At 41.0% G+C, this 15,076-nt stretch overlaps 1 protein-coding gene across 1 annotated transcript in view; it reads left to right on the plus strand.

Moving 5' to 3' along the window:
* Positions 1–10,482: 10,482 nt before the first annotated feature.
* The window catches only part of ANKRD55 (ankyrin repeat domain 55), a 277,398-nt gene continuing 272,804 nt past the window's right edge, over positions 10,483–15,076 (plus strand). The window contains exons 1-2 of the mRNA XM_045795056.2: positions 10,483–10,589; positions 12,455–12,502. The gene's annotated coding sequence lies outside the window, so the exon portion shown is untranslated. The remainder of the gene's footprint in view (positions 10,590–12,454; positions 12,503–15,076) is intronic.

Raw genomic sequence — 15,076 nt, forward strand, 5'->3', positions numbered from 1 at the left:
TGTCCTGTGCCCATTGCCCATGCTTGGGTTACTGGTCTGCTGTTACCATCCTGAGATGCTTAATAAGTTTTGAAGAGGATTCTGCATTTTCATTTTGTACTTGGATTTACAAATTATATAGCTAGTCCCATTAGTAGGAGCTCAGATTCATTTGAATAAGCTCGAATAATGGTTTGAATAAGTTCATAAGTTCCAATTTGAGATAATGGCCTGCTGTTAAACTGCTGAAGTTGAGTCTCATACTTTTCAGTATATCTACTGCAGTTGTTCTGATGGATTAAACAACATTCTACAAACTAAAATGGGCCCCCCAGCATCACATCTGTAGTGAGCTTCAAAAGCCCATTGCCAAAACAAGAGAAGCAATGGGACAAGACTTGCTTCACTCTGCTGGCTCATAGTCCTTCTTTAGAAAGCTGAGGATGTTCACTCCTCAAAGACCCACGTATTTCCATAGTAAGAGGCTCATTTGTGCAGTTACTGACTCTGTTTCCTTTTATCCACCTTGAAATTCCTAGCTTCCACATCTGCAGGCCACAACAGGGTTGAAAATGGACTCATCCCATCAAAAATCTTTCATGGATTTGGACACTTTTAGTACCTAAACAACTCTTGGCAAATTACTCTGAATCTGGGACTTGGTGTTCCTGACAGACAGAGGAGGGAAAGGGAAAACAGTTCACAATAAATAAGCAAAATGCTATTTTTCTAGAAATAATTTGTATAGGAAACAACTGTTTTGGCTTTATGAGACAAATTTTCCCTCCCACTTGATTTTCCATTCACTCAACAAAGGTTCTATAAGGAATGTGCTAGAGAGATATTGTGATAAAGTGATAAAAAAGAGAGGAGATTCAGAATTGTGGGGATATAAACAAGTAAACAAAGAGTACAAGGACATGTAATAGGTGCTAAGATAGAAGTATCTATTAGAATGCTTTAGGCCAAAAGGAGTTAATAGGATCAGTTCTTTTGGTCATCTTTCATGAGTTCCCTGGCTATGACATTTTTCTTCATGAGCCTTAGTATTATAATTATTGTTAATAGGTAACATTCATAAAGTAATTGGCATGTTCAGACACAGAGCTAAAAACATTGGACAGGCATTTTCTCATTTGTCTGGAAATATGATCAATTAGGTCCATGTAGAAACCCCATTGTATAGAAGCAACTGAGACCAGGACATGATATGAGTGCTCAAGGTCACCCAGTGCCTAAGAGGTAAAGTCACTATTTGATTCAGCTGTTCTCCTCCAAGGTGTGCCTTCTCAGGGAAGCCAGCGCTGCCTCCAGAAACATGGCTGCAGCACCATGTGTAATCATGGTTCGCACAAAGTATTGGAAAAATGGCCTCTACTATTACGCAGAGTCGCTTTTGTTTTCACAAAATACACTTGAACTGGCATCTCCAGAAGGGAATTTTTTTTTCCTCTCCCCTCACTAGTAGGGTCAGGTTTATTTGCTTCAACAACTTATGGATGCCAGTGCTACAAATGGCTCCCATGTGACCAGAGTAAATCGCTAAAATGTGGGCTAAACACAGGGTGGTTTGCCATGGCTTCCTGTAGGAGATTTTGTGGGTATGTTTATGCCTCCCAGGTAAGGGGTGAATTCTGCCTCCAGGGAAGATCGGTATTCCTATGTCCCTATTCCTTAGTGGTCAGTTTTAGACTTTTAATGTCGCAAGTACTGGAAGCCAGACTTTTGAGGCTCATTCCCAGAAACCCCTTTAGGCTGGTTGGTATTAGTGGCTCCTTGTAATGAAGACCACTTGGGTTAAAGTTTTAGGGAATTTTCCGTTGTGTTACACACTTACACACAATAATACCATTAGTAGAGAAATGCTGGAGGGTAGCAGTTTAGAGCCAGGATTATGCAGGGGGTGGGACAAAGCTGATGAAGAGGCCAGGATAAGGTCGAGGAGCATTTGAGTGAGTGCTAGAAATAGAATTCAGGTTTAGTACTTCCCCTCTGCAAGGAACTGCTGCCCTGTAACCTGAAACAGGATTAGCCTGGGGCAAAACAGAGCAAAATTGACATTTTCTTGAGGGAGGTTTTTGGGGTTTTTGTTTTGTTTTGTTTTGTTTTTTTTACTTTTGTTTTTTTCTCTGCTGGAATCTAGAGACAGACTCCTTGGCTGGGTGCTAAGTGTTGTCAATGGGGAGAGGCCATTGACCTCTATGTAAGCCAAATTCGGTTCCTTCCACCCTGAAATAGTTCCTTGCTCTGACCTTGACCTGAATGTTTAACAAAGCTGTGAAATGGAGGGTAAGACTAGAAAACACCAGTGAACAGAGAAAGAAAAGAATCATTCATTGCTACACTGTGAAGAACTCAGGTGTCTGATTACCAGGCTCTCCATTGTTGCTTGGGCCACGACACATGGAAGGAGCAATCTTGGTTGGACTTTTTAAAAAAGAATATTGTTATTATTTGAGTAGAAAACATAAATAATCATTCTGATGGAATCTGATAATGTTCTTCATCCTATAGTGCTGGTGAATATTAATCTCTAGTTGTTGAGTGGAAAATGTCAGATTTAGAGAGATCAGAAACATAGTAAGTTGTTTAAATAAAACACCTATATGTATGAAAACAATTGTTTTAGAAACAGTATGACACCTTACTACTACCTGTCTTGGAATGGTTAGGCCACCAAGGAAAGTGTAGTGTGCATCTGTGTTCCTTTACTCATTCATTGTCAGGCAGTTTATAGCCATGGTGCTCTCTGTGCACAGAAGACACCAGCTCATCTGTCCTCAGAAAGCTTATGATGTCCAGGAAAGACAAAAAAGCACATGAACTTGAGACTCAGACATGTCAGAGGCTGCACGAAGGACTGATGGGGCTGGAAGCATAGGGAAGCCTCTCCCTGAGCTTCTTTGCTTTGGGGGAAGAGAGCCAACAAGGGTAAGGTTTGTGCTCAGTACTTGGGGGTTGCTGGGGGTGAAGGAGGGAAAAAGAGGTCAAGCCAGTGACTGTTCTCCAGGCTCACCACATAGGGTGGAGATAGTCCTATGGGGAGAGGGCTCTCTAGCTTCTAGGAAATATGGAAGGGAGCCCTGCTCTGCAGGTATGCCCAGGTCGTGGTCAGGCTTTGATCCCGGGAAGAACAGCCTGTCCATCAGGAAGAGTCATAGCCTGGGGAGCTTATCATAGGTGATGGCTCCCAGGACATGGATCTTCGCATTGTGTGTGGGGCCAGGTAGCAGCAGTGGAGGTAGTGGTGATGAGAGGCACCAGAAGAGCCCACCTAAAGGACGTCTAGAGCAGGAGAATGGGGAGCCTGCCTGAGGGACTGCCTGCTGACTCCCTGTTGGGTGTCAGTTGGAGGTGAGCTGAAACATGGGACAAGGAGCGGGTAAGTTCAGATGACTGCAGTGGGGGATAGTTCTATTGTACCCACAGGCTCGTGCAGCCTGGTAAAGGATTATATACAGACTTGAATTCAAGGCAGTGTGAGAGAAACCTGCAGTGATCTTTGCAGAAACTAGATGAGTTAAGGTCCCTTTCAGTTCAAATAGTTTATCATGTTATGAAGCAAGAACTATGGAAAGTCATGGAAGAATTTATTCAAGTGGTGTATCAGACATCGATTCAATTATGGAGCTTTCTACGTCCTCTCCACTTTATGCACATCCTCTGGCCCCACCTGAGGCAGGTTCTAGAGTCATGTATTTTATTACAATTAAAAAACAAAAGAATAAATAATACTCTTTAATTACGATCAGTATACTATAAATTGATCTTAAAATAACTGTACTATTACAGAACTCTTAAAAAATGTTTACAGTCTTTATGTGGGGAATCGCAAACATAGATCCTATTAGTTTTCTTGAATGTTAATTTATTACTCCGAAGTTATGGAAAGAGTTTTTGAAATTAGTAGCACAACCATGTGAATGTACTTAACACTTATTGAGATGTACAATTAATGGTTATGATGATAAGTTTTATGATATATATATATATTACCACAACTCAAAAGAAAGGTTAATAATAATAATAATAATAATAATAATAATAATAAATCTTTGCAGGCTCAGAAGTTTCACAACTATAGGGTCATGGAGAGAAAGAGACACCTACATGTACTTGAGTACTCTGTATTGTTGCTATATGCATTTTAGGAAGCCAGGCATATTTCTTTGTCCCTGCCCTTTATTACATGATATAGCACATGCACAGTTTCCATATTTGTCATAGTAGTTAGAAGGTGCTTTGTTTTCTTTCATCACTGTGGTGGAAGCTGCTGGTGCCCAGTGGTATCCAGGGTCCCCTCTTTTTTGATTTCCCACTCATGGTGCTTCTTGCTCCCTGTGCATCAGGGCAGAAGCAGGGCTGGGAGATGAAACTGGTTCTCATCAAAGTCAGTGTGCCTCACTGAAGACCAGGAACCTTTTCTGCAAGCTCTGTTTGCTTCTCTCCTGGCCAAATGGAGATGATTCCAAAGACTCAGAGGAAGGTGGAATTGTAAGAAGGAATGAGCCTGAATCCCTAAATGACTGCATGGAACTTCACTGCAATCTTGCATGGGACTGTGACAGAAATGAGAATAAACCTGTTGCGTTAAGCCACTGGAATTTTACTCTTGTTAACATCTAGCCTACTCTGAGTAACACAACCATAAAAGGTATTAAAGAGACAGGATAGGATGTATAGTGCTGTACCTGTAAGCTAGGGAAAGGTCAGACAGGCAAGGGAAATGGAAATGACAGGTTTAATGATTCCCAGGTGTAAGTGGTTCATGTTACTCATTAATCATGTGGCAAATATGTTTAAATAAACATAGACAAGCAATTCCTGTTCAACAAATATCAAGGGAAAGGGGTTTTGTTGAGGCTTGGATCAGAACATTAATGCCTTCCTTTGGGTCCAGCCCAGCAGTTGCAGTAGAAATCAGAAAGACTTCTTAGGGGAGGATGAAAATGCACCTCAAGGGGAGAGAGTCAGGAGCTCCTAGTACAGAGTTCCTCCTTTCCTTAACCTTCCCTTCCCTACCTTTCTCTTCGCTTCACTTTTCTTTTCTCTTTCCTTTTTTAAGATTTATTTATTTATTTTAGAGTGGGGGAAGGGGGGGCTTATGAGGTCTTGAGGTCATCACCTGAGCCAAAAATCAAGAGTCGGTTGCTTAACTGACTGAACCACTCAGGCGCCCCAGAGTTCCTTTCAGATTCTTGTTCCTCCAGGTCTTGGAGACTTGAGACTTTTTTCTACATTGATGATCAATGCTAACAGCAGACAAAGGAAATTAAGGCACCCTGACCCCTAAGAGTTCCCCAAACAGTATCTATCCATCCTGCTCCTGGCCCCATCCCAGCTTTGGTTCTAAGTTGTTTTCATGACAATGTGTTGATGACTGGATTCTTGCCTATTGAGCCTGGCAGTACAGCCCAAGACAAACCATCACCTTTGCCCCAACTTGAAAGAAAGCCTTCACTTTTGGCCCCAGTATGGATCTTTGGTCAGTTGTACTGTCAACCAGTTTGTCCTTCTTAGAGTAGCATGACTTCTAAGCTTCATACCTGTGGTTCTTGGAGATTAGGAGGGTACATTTTTATGACCCCTTAATGAGTTCATATCCACTTAGAATATAATCCTGATCATGCCCTCCAACGTTCTGCGTGATCTGGTCTATGTCCTTTTTACTATCACATCGTGGGCTGCCTTGCCCCCTTCTTTACCACAACTACCTGATTTTTTGGTTCCTGAAAGATGCACGCTCTTTCTCAGGGCCTTTTAACATGCTGTTTCCTGTGCCTAGAAGTGCTCTTCTCCCAGCTCTTGCTGTTCTTAGCTCTTCTCTTCCTTAGATGTCATCTTTGAGGCCTCCTCCATAGAGAGGCCTACTCTGACCCACCCACCTAAGCAGATAATCTCTTGTGCCTGCCTCAGACCCTCTCAGCCCACGTCTTATTCCAGCCATTGTGATGGCAACAGTCTTGTTCAGGTGTCACCTAATAGCTTCAGCTGCACTTGGCTTCTCTCAGGTTCTGCTCCAGGGTTCCAGAGACTCCAGGACTTTTTCTGATGCTGCAGCAGGACCTTCACGTGTGCAGCTGGGGAATGGGTGGGAATTGACAAACCATGGCCAATAGAAGCTGATGGGCCAGTACTTTTCTGTCCCTTGGGTGGACAGTTTTGAGGAGCATTCTACACAGTTCCTTAGTGTCCCAGCAGGATCAACCGCATAGACCCCAGGAGTGACCAACTTGAAACTTTACCCTAGTTTCAGCTTTTCTTCCTTCCTTCTTTTCCTTTCCCTAGTCCCCATTTCTCTTCTCTGGGGTCACTTCCCAAAATAAACTACCTGCATGCAATTCCTGGCCAAGCTTTCCATGGAGAACTTAGGTGAAGAGAGTCCTCTTCATTATTTAATATCTTAGGGTCTTCATTTTTTTTCATAGCATTTATCACAACATATTAGTTTTATTTATTTCTATAATTATTCTTTGTTTTATGCAAGCTTAATTCTATATATTTAGAATGTAAACTCCAAAGGGCAGGAACCTGGTCATTTTCAACTGTTTGTATCCTCAGCAACTAGTGTGAAATGCTTGGCACAGACACACCATCACTAAATATATATGAATGAACACATCTCAAAAATGCTACATTTAAGAATATTCTAGGCATTGAGAGGCAGTATAACACACTGGTTAGGAGCATACAATCCAGAGTGACTTTCTTGGATTGCTTCTTGACTCTGCCACGTAAGTACCTCAGTGGCCTCAAGCCAGTACCAAACCAGGCTGGACATCCCAGTTTGTACAATGGGACTAATAATGGTACCTAGCACATGGGAGTGTTATGATTTCTTTCTTTTTTTAATTTTCCCCTTTTTAGAGTCATTGAATAAAATTTAGACTTGCATAGATATAGGATCCATTTTATATCTTCCAATTCTGTCAGTCCTTTAGCTTTATTTCCCAAATATGCCTGAATTGAATAGTATCAAGCTAATGACCCATAGCTGAGAATCAGAGGATTTAGGGGTGTGGTAGTGTTACACATCTTTGGTTCCCCCTAAGAAGTGCTTTAAAACATACTTAGATTAATCAAAAGTAGACAAAGACCAGTGCTAATGTGCAACATGTAGTTTGTCTTTTGCAGGGCCTACTTCCATGTGATTATATTTTAAAGTTGTAAGCTAGAACCACTACTGAAAGATAATCATGATCATATTTTCCTAAATGTTTTGTGGAATTATAGTAACTTTTAAAGCAGTGATTAAATGTTACATTGAGAAATGCTGCTGGGGTGATGGTTGGATGTCCTTAGCTATGAACACGTACCTTGGACTATCCACTCTCCTGCCCTCTTGGGGCAGGGGCAAGTCCCTTCTTTTCCAAATAGAAAAAAAGAACTGTCCCATCAATATTGGCATTGTGTGGGTCACTCTGATAAGACAATTTGTGCCTACCTAGGGGCTGGAGATGTCAGTGCCTTGGTTCCGGCAAGCTCCTCTCCTACAGTCACTCTAGAGAAAGGGCAAAACCCAGAAAGCTTGAGTTATAAGCCTCTGTTTAGGTGACTTTTGAGGAAACTTTCTAAATTCTTTCAACTTGTGGGAGAAAGATGACATAGATGGTGGGTTTTAGTGCTGAAAGCTTCGATCCGAGACAAAGAATCTGTATGTCAACACATGGGAGAGAGGCAGGTATATGGATGCCTAGATGTTGCTCTTGGGCTGTGGGAGGGCGGCAGCGCTGGACTGCTCCTGTCATTGTTACTTCAGCCTCCCCATTTGCAAAGAGCATGCCCCACTCCTCTCCTGACTTCCCTTTTAACTTCCTCTTCTTACTGATCCCAGCCTGCAAGGACCAAGACAGGTGGCCAGGCACTGTGGGTCAGAGTCGGGTAAGACAGGTGGCAGGGCAGCACGACTAGGAAATACGAGGGTGGTGGAGAGAGAGGGATTGTGTCTCAAGACTTTCCCTCTCATGTGGTGTTGCAGTGCACTGTCATGAAGTAAGAGCAGTAGAATAGGGAGACCAGAAGGTACTGTGGAATGTTGAAGAAAGGAGATCTGGGCCCTGATTCTACTGCTAGCTAGTGTGTGATCTTCTTTTTCAGACTGTTTCCTAGAGATTGGACAGATGGTTTTCTAACTTGGGCAGTTGGTGATTCTTTGTCAGCAGATTTTTAGCCCTTCACTTTGGTCTGGTTCTGCCCGCATCTCACTCTCAGAAGGTCCTTGACCCTACAAAAGTCAGCAGGGAAGCTTATGTGGTGGCTTTTGCAACAGGAATCTGATTTTAGATGCTATTATTTTTCAAGCGCATTAAACTAATATTTTTAGTCTGTTCTTTAGTTGTTTATTTAACCTAGAAGAATATGCTATGGAGTTGCACGTAGCCTGAGATGTGATGTGTGGTATGGATGGCTGAGCTCCATAAAAATGATAAGATCTCCTGAAATTATATATGTGTGTACATACACATATATGTGTGTTTTTGTATATGTATACACATATACGTGTGTGTGAGAGAGAGAGAGAGATTAGGTTTAAATAACATACCAGTTTTTCAAAAGTTCTTCATGCTCTTCCATGTGATTTCAACACAATTTTGTTATATTCTCTTTATCTCCATTATTTTCTTGCTGCTCAAAGCAGAATTTTAAGAACACCTCAAGGTGTTTTTAAATTAAGCCAGTAAACAGCTTTAGTCGACACCTCTAGCGTGTCACAGTGACACAAGCCAACACAAACAGGGAGTGGGAGGTTTGCTGACAGCTCTGGGCGCTGAGACTTCAGGACTGGTTTGGTGAGGCAGACTCAAAATCAAGCAGTGACTCGTGGAGGAGCCAATGAGGACTCAATCATGTTGTCTCTTGTAACAGCTCCCTGTACAAGGAAAGGAAATTCTAGAAGAGCCTGAGCCCTTCTTTTAGTAAAAGCAAGAGAAGAAACATGCACAACTGGGGCGGGAATGCAGGTACACAGATGCTGACTCAGCACCTCCTATATAAGGTCTTAGTGTTGTGGCAGGGCTGGTTCCGCATATCTTCTTTTGTGTTTGCTGTCTGGAGCTGTAACTAAAGCTCCAACGTTATCCTCTGTGTTAACTAGGATATGGATTGGGCCACTGTAATGACAAGATCCCCAAATACAGTGGCTTAAATAAGAGAAGAGTGTTTCTTTCTTACATGGAAGCTCAGGTATCCTGTTTGGAGTTGGCTGGTACCTTATTATGTTGGGGACCTGCTCATGTAAAGTGCCTTGCTCCCTTAAATGTTCTTCACTTATCCTGTTTAAAAATGAAGCTGTTCCATAGCCATACAGTAAATCTTAAACATCTAAGAGAGTTTATAGAAAAACAAAGGAAGTAGAGAAGACAAGCAGGCATCACAGTGGGTGTTGGTAGTATGGTATAGAGGTTATATGGAGCCTTATCATATGATTTATAATTTTTACCTGTACCACTTGCTAGCCTGTGAGCTTGGGTGGGTTACTTAACCTCTCTGTGCCTAATTTATAAAAAGATGGTAATAGTACCTACCTTGTTGTCTTGCTGTAGGCTTACATGTATGAATGAGTTAATACATGCAAAGTGTTTAGAACAATATACCTAGACCATAATTATAACCCAATGGCAGACACTGTTGATGCCTTACCCTTATCTGTTGGTACTCACCATTTTGTAAACTCCAGATGGTTTTATACTCTAAGAATTTGTGACTGTCTACCTCCAGGCTTCCTCTCGCCTCTGAGGGTGTGTTCTGCTACATGCAAGGTAGACCCTAAATGCTGAGAAGTTACAAGATAGCAAGTAGCCCGCAATCAGGAGGTTCCTTGGGTGAGACAACTCTGAGGTGTTTTCCAATACCCCCCAGAGGTCCCAGGACAACTGAGTCCTGATTCCTCACATTAGCTACCTGCTCATTGGCATATTCTGTATTGCTTCCTTGCTTTCCATGGTTCATTTTCCCACTCTTCTGATCTTCCCGTCATTACCACCCAAATTAACTACCTGTATTCAGGATCAGCCTCTGGGAAACCCCAACTAAGACACTTTCCCGTTACTACATACTTTTGTCCAACTGCAATGGTCTTAGGATGATCCTGGCAACCCTAACACTTCCCTTTTCATACACCTCCATCTCCTGGTGTCCCTTTTCTTACTTTAACAATTATATCTGCACCATGATGAGACAAAGGCAGACTCCTCTGCCCCTCAACCACTGTCTTCCCCTTGCCCCACACTGACATTATGTAGAGTGCTATGAAAACCAGGATACAAAGGAAATGGAATGTTGTGGCAAAGAATATTCAATATCTTTGGGACTAGTTGCCCTGCCTAACTTCCTTCAGGCTTGTTCTCATTTCTTTTGAGGTCTGCACATATGGCATGTTGCTTAGATTTGTGCCTGGTTATGAATGCACATTTAATCTGAGACATGGGGGTGGACCCAGGTACACAGCTCTACATCCTGTTGTGATGGATAAGCATTCTCTTTCCATTTCCTCACTAGGGCAGGAAGAGGATGGAAGTATTTTTCATGAAGACAGGAAATATCTTCACTATGCTTTGTGAGCTAGATGAAATTATCCTAGAAAAGCATGTCCATTGGAGTGAGGAGAGAAGGTATGTGGGCTGGGTTTTCAACTGACAGATTAAACAATAGTGCTCTCTGTGGCCACACCCTGCTATTTTACATGTTGTTGGGGGGTGTGAAAACTGGCAAGATAACATCAATGTTGCCTTTTTTTTTTTTTTAAAGATTTTATTTATTTATTCGACTGAGATAGAGACAGCCAGTGAGAGAGGGAACACAAGCAGGGGGAGTGGGAGAGGAAGAAGCAGGCTCATAGCAGAAGAGCCTGATGTGGGCTCGATCCCGGATTGCCGGGATCACGCCCTGAGCCAAAGGCAGACGCTTAACCGCTGTGCCACCCAGGCGCCCCCAATGTTGCCTTTTTAAAAAATGTGCTATCATTTCACTGGTACATTTATGTGAGACCCAGTTCCAAGAAGCCCAAAAATAATACAGGTAATCCTCATTTTGCAGGATTCCAGTATGTGTGAATTTCAGTCACTACAGTTCAGTTAGTTTAGTAAAATAAAAGCAGCACCCTCCAACAACACAGTTAAAATTTCAGTTACCATGGCATGTGAACTTAGCTGCTAACTTGTCAGTATACAAATCACTTCTTAAATATGTGTATTATGATTAGTTATTTACAATCATGTCCCTTCTTTCATACTCAGTTGGTGATTGGTCACTGTGCATCTGTTATTCAGTTTACCACAGAGAGCAAAGTATGTAGTTGTGTTGCCACCTTGTCTTTAGTGATAATCCGTGTGACAATTTGCAGGATAATCAGTGGAATGAATTGGCTAACAAAAATGGAAGAGAAAAAAGAAACAAAAAGTGATAACGTAGGAAGTAAAATTCAAATTGAACATAAACGGAGTTTAGGAAATATAACTGAGCCTGGGAATCTTGACATTGGAGCCATTTTAAAGATTCAAGATAAGCAACCAAAGGAACTTAGCGAAGGTGAACTTATCACCATAAATGAGGAAAATTACAAAAAATTAAAGATGTCCCAGAGGACAGGATGCAAGCAAAAAAAAATCGCATTAGAGGGACACATGGATATTTCACGACATTGAAAGTGCAAAGCATAACATGGTGAAGCTGACCCAAGTTTAGAAAGGAGACTGACAGTTTACCAAGGCGTGGAAAAGGTACCTGCCCTGTATTCTAAGTTATATGACAAGAAGGCAGACACTACTCTAATTACCCTAGATAAATTTTTACAAAGAAATAAAATACTTTAATTCTCAATATTTCCAATCAGTGTGCTAAATATTTTGCTATTTTCTTCATTTCCCTATACATTTATAACTGACAGTGATAGTGTTATTAATATTTTGACAAAAATTTCTAAAGGTCATGGACCAATTGTAATTTTTGCCTGGTGATTATTAAGATCATTTTGCACAGTTTCAGCCTGCACGTCATTTTTACAATACTGCACAACAATACAAGGACTGCCTGTACTTGGGGTTTTATCTTATTTATTAGGAATGTGAAAACCATGTGGGCTTTGGATCCTGTGTGCCTGGGTTCACAGCCTTACTCTAACACTGAACTGCTTGCTGTCCGCTGCTGGTCAAATACACCAAACTATCTGAGATTTAGTGTTTTTATTTGAAAAACAGAAATAATTATATTTCCACATAAAGTTCTTGAGGCCAGAAATGAGAAGGCCTCTGGAAATACATCTGACATTTAGGAAACATTCAATAAATAATCTCCATGAAAGTGGAGACCCTGTCTTTTCTTCATTGTAGTTTCCCTGGCATTTAGAACAAAGTCTGACATGGAGTAGTTGCTCAATAAATATTTGGTGCATAAAAGATTGAAGAGTCATGTTTAGTATTCAAAACATCTTAGTGACTTGGTTGTCTTCTTGTTTTCTTACTTTCTGGATGCTGTACAGCCTCAGAGAGTTGAAGAAATCATGGGACCCAGTTCTACTGAGAACCGAGTAAGTTCATTGTTACCTATAATATTGTCCTCTTTTAGTCATTTCTCCCTTGTTTGTCCCTGCCCATTTGGTTGAGGTGGCACTCAGCAAGGTTAACATTTTTCATATAAATAAGGAACTCATACAAATCTGTAGGAAAAACATTAAGACTTAAAAAATGGGAAAAGAAAAGAACAATTAATTTGCAAATCAACTTAAGAAATATTTGGAAAAATTAAACCGCACTGGTAATCAAAGAAATGTAAATCAAAACCAGAAAGTTGTTCTCTTTGTGGTCCCATTTTCACAGATTTCCAGAGTGATGGAGGCAGAAAGTAGTAGGAATGAGGTGAGCAGACCCTCTTCTCGACTTCTTTTTGCTTGTGAGCATTGCTATAATCCTTTCAGAAAGCAATTAGAACACAAGGATCATTGGCCATTGACTTAGTAATTCTACTTCTGGAAATTGATCCTGAGAAATCAGTGCAGATGAAGCTTTAGCATGAAGATTTTAATCACAGTGTTATTGGTGGGAGTAGAGATGGGAAACTATATGTATGTCTGACAATGGGAATTGTTTAGGTGGAAGAGGGTATATGCACTTTCTGTTCTGCAGTGTATGTCTATAAAGAGTTTGTGTATAAACAGTATATGTCCATAGATGTAATAGAACATTATATATAAAATATATTTTTAATTACATGTAAAATCCAAATAACTGATGCCTTAATGCCTCCTTTGAAAGAAAATACTCCAAATGCATATAATTATCACTTATGGCATGTTGCTCTACCATATTCCAGGAGCTTTGAATATTTTGTCTCTAATTCTCATAACAGTCCTGCATGGTAGATACTGTTACGCCTTTTACATTTTACACACATCATTTTACAGATGATAAAACGAGACTGAGAGAGCCAACTAGCTTTTCTGAAGCCCCAGCTAGTTATGTCCATCTACCCAACAGTAAAACCTGCACTTTTCTGCCAAACAGGCTCTTTTCCTTGGTTGGAAGTTTGTTCTGTTCTGTTTTGTTTTTTAATTATGAGAACAATTTTCTAAGTTTTTCTGTTTTTCTGTTTATTTAGAAGCATAGATGATTTTAATAATGATCATAAACCTGGTTAAAAGAAAATAATGCAAACTTTATAAATGGTTTATTCACTCTGAGCCTCCATTGCTATCAAATAAATAACCCCTATCCCTGCTCACTTGATAGGGCTCTATATTGAAATTTATGTGAGGTAGCAGACAACCTGTATCAAATATTTTGAAGTTATAAAAGTCAAGATGCTCGAGTTTTAAGTGCTCTTATCCTAACTTCTTAAATAAAAATTTTTATTTACTTTAGTTATTTATTAACTATCATTATTACTTTAAATCTTATAAGAGCTAAAAACCTTCAATAAAATGCATGCTTTCTCAGTCACAGATTTTAGTATCTGTCTCAGTTAAGAAATGGGGTGGGGAGGGCTGTCATTGTTTTGGATGGTTGATATGGAAAATGTAGCACACGTCCAGCATTCTTTGGGAAAGGAAGTAGAAGGTTTCCCTATCAGATGTTTTGGAAAGAAGGTAACTGTGGAATAGGCTGGAAGTGCCAACCGGGAGTTTTCCAAAAGCACTTTCATTGATTCTTGTTGAATATTCATGGACTTGAAACTTTCTGCCTCTGATTGTCCATTCTCTGAGTCTGGCACATTGCAGCCAATGGTTTTCTGGTTGTTTTCCCGAGGATTTGGTTGTGGTGTTTTTGCTGCACTCTGCATTGAGTGAGTGAGTGAGTGAGTGAGTGAGTGAGTGAGTGAGTGTTGTGTGTGTGTATGTTTAGAGCACAGCCAGATCCTGGGCATTTATAGAGCCTTGCCTTCAGGGGCTGTTTACTCTGGACTTTCTCCAGGATGCCAGACTCCTTCTAGATGATTCCTTCTGACAAAAGGACAAGGCTTGGCTCATCCTCAAAGATTATTCAGATTATGCACCTTGCCAGTTTATTTGCGTTTTGCCCCAGAGGGCATCCTGCAAGCCCCCAGAAGAACTTAGAAGATGTGAACATTTTGCTCTTTCTGCACCAAAGAGAGTCTCCTGAGCAGCTTCTAAGGAAGCAAGTAGAAATGTTTGGCTGGGGCAGCTACAGCTTGACCTTCCCACAAAGTTCAAAAGGTTATTTGGTCAGCAACTCCCTCCTGCAACCTGCTTGTGTGCAGCCACAAATTTAACCACAGGACTGCCTGCCATGCAGATCATTTAAAGGAAGGTGCCTTCAGCGTGCAGTGCATTGTGGGGAACTTGCTGAAAAGAAGTGATCTTTTTCTTCTTTAAGAGAGAGGGAGCAGTATGGCATGGAGTCAAAACATCAGTTAAATATACAGTTGGCTCCATTTACATGACAGGCTTTGAATCCTGCCTTAGTCGCTGAATAGTAGCTTTCTCCCTGAAGGGGAGTGCAACCATAAAGCGGGATGCTTCAGGCTGGCCTACTGGAGACTGCCCAGGACCTTCTCTCTCAGCTGTAATAACATTCACTGTGATGTACATCCCAACAACATCATTCAGCCCTGGAGGAAGTTTAGTTTGGCTGATTTACACTTAAAA

This window comes from Ursus americanus, chromosome 5, assembly GCF_024610735.1.
Source record: "Ursus americanus isolate L20-20 chromosome 5, mUrsAme1.1.p, whole genome shotgun sequence".
In the NCBI taxonomy this organism is placed as follows: Eukaryota; Metazoa; Chordata; class Mammalia; order Carnivora; family Ursidae; genus Ursus; species Ursus americanus.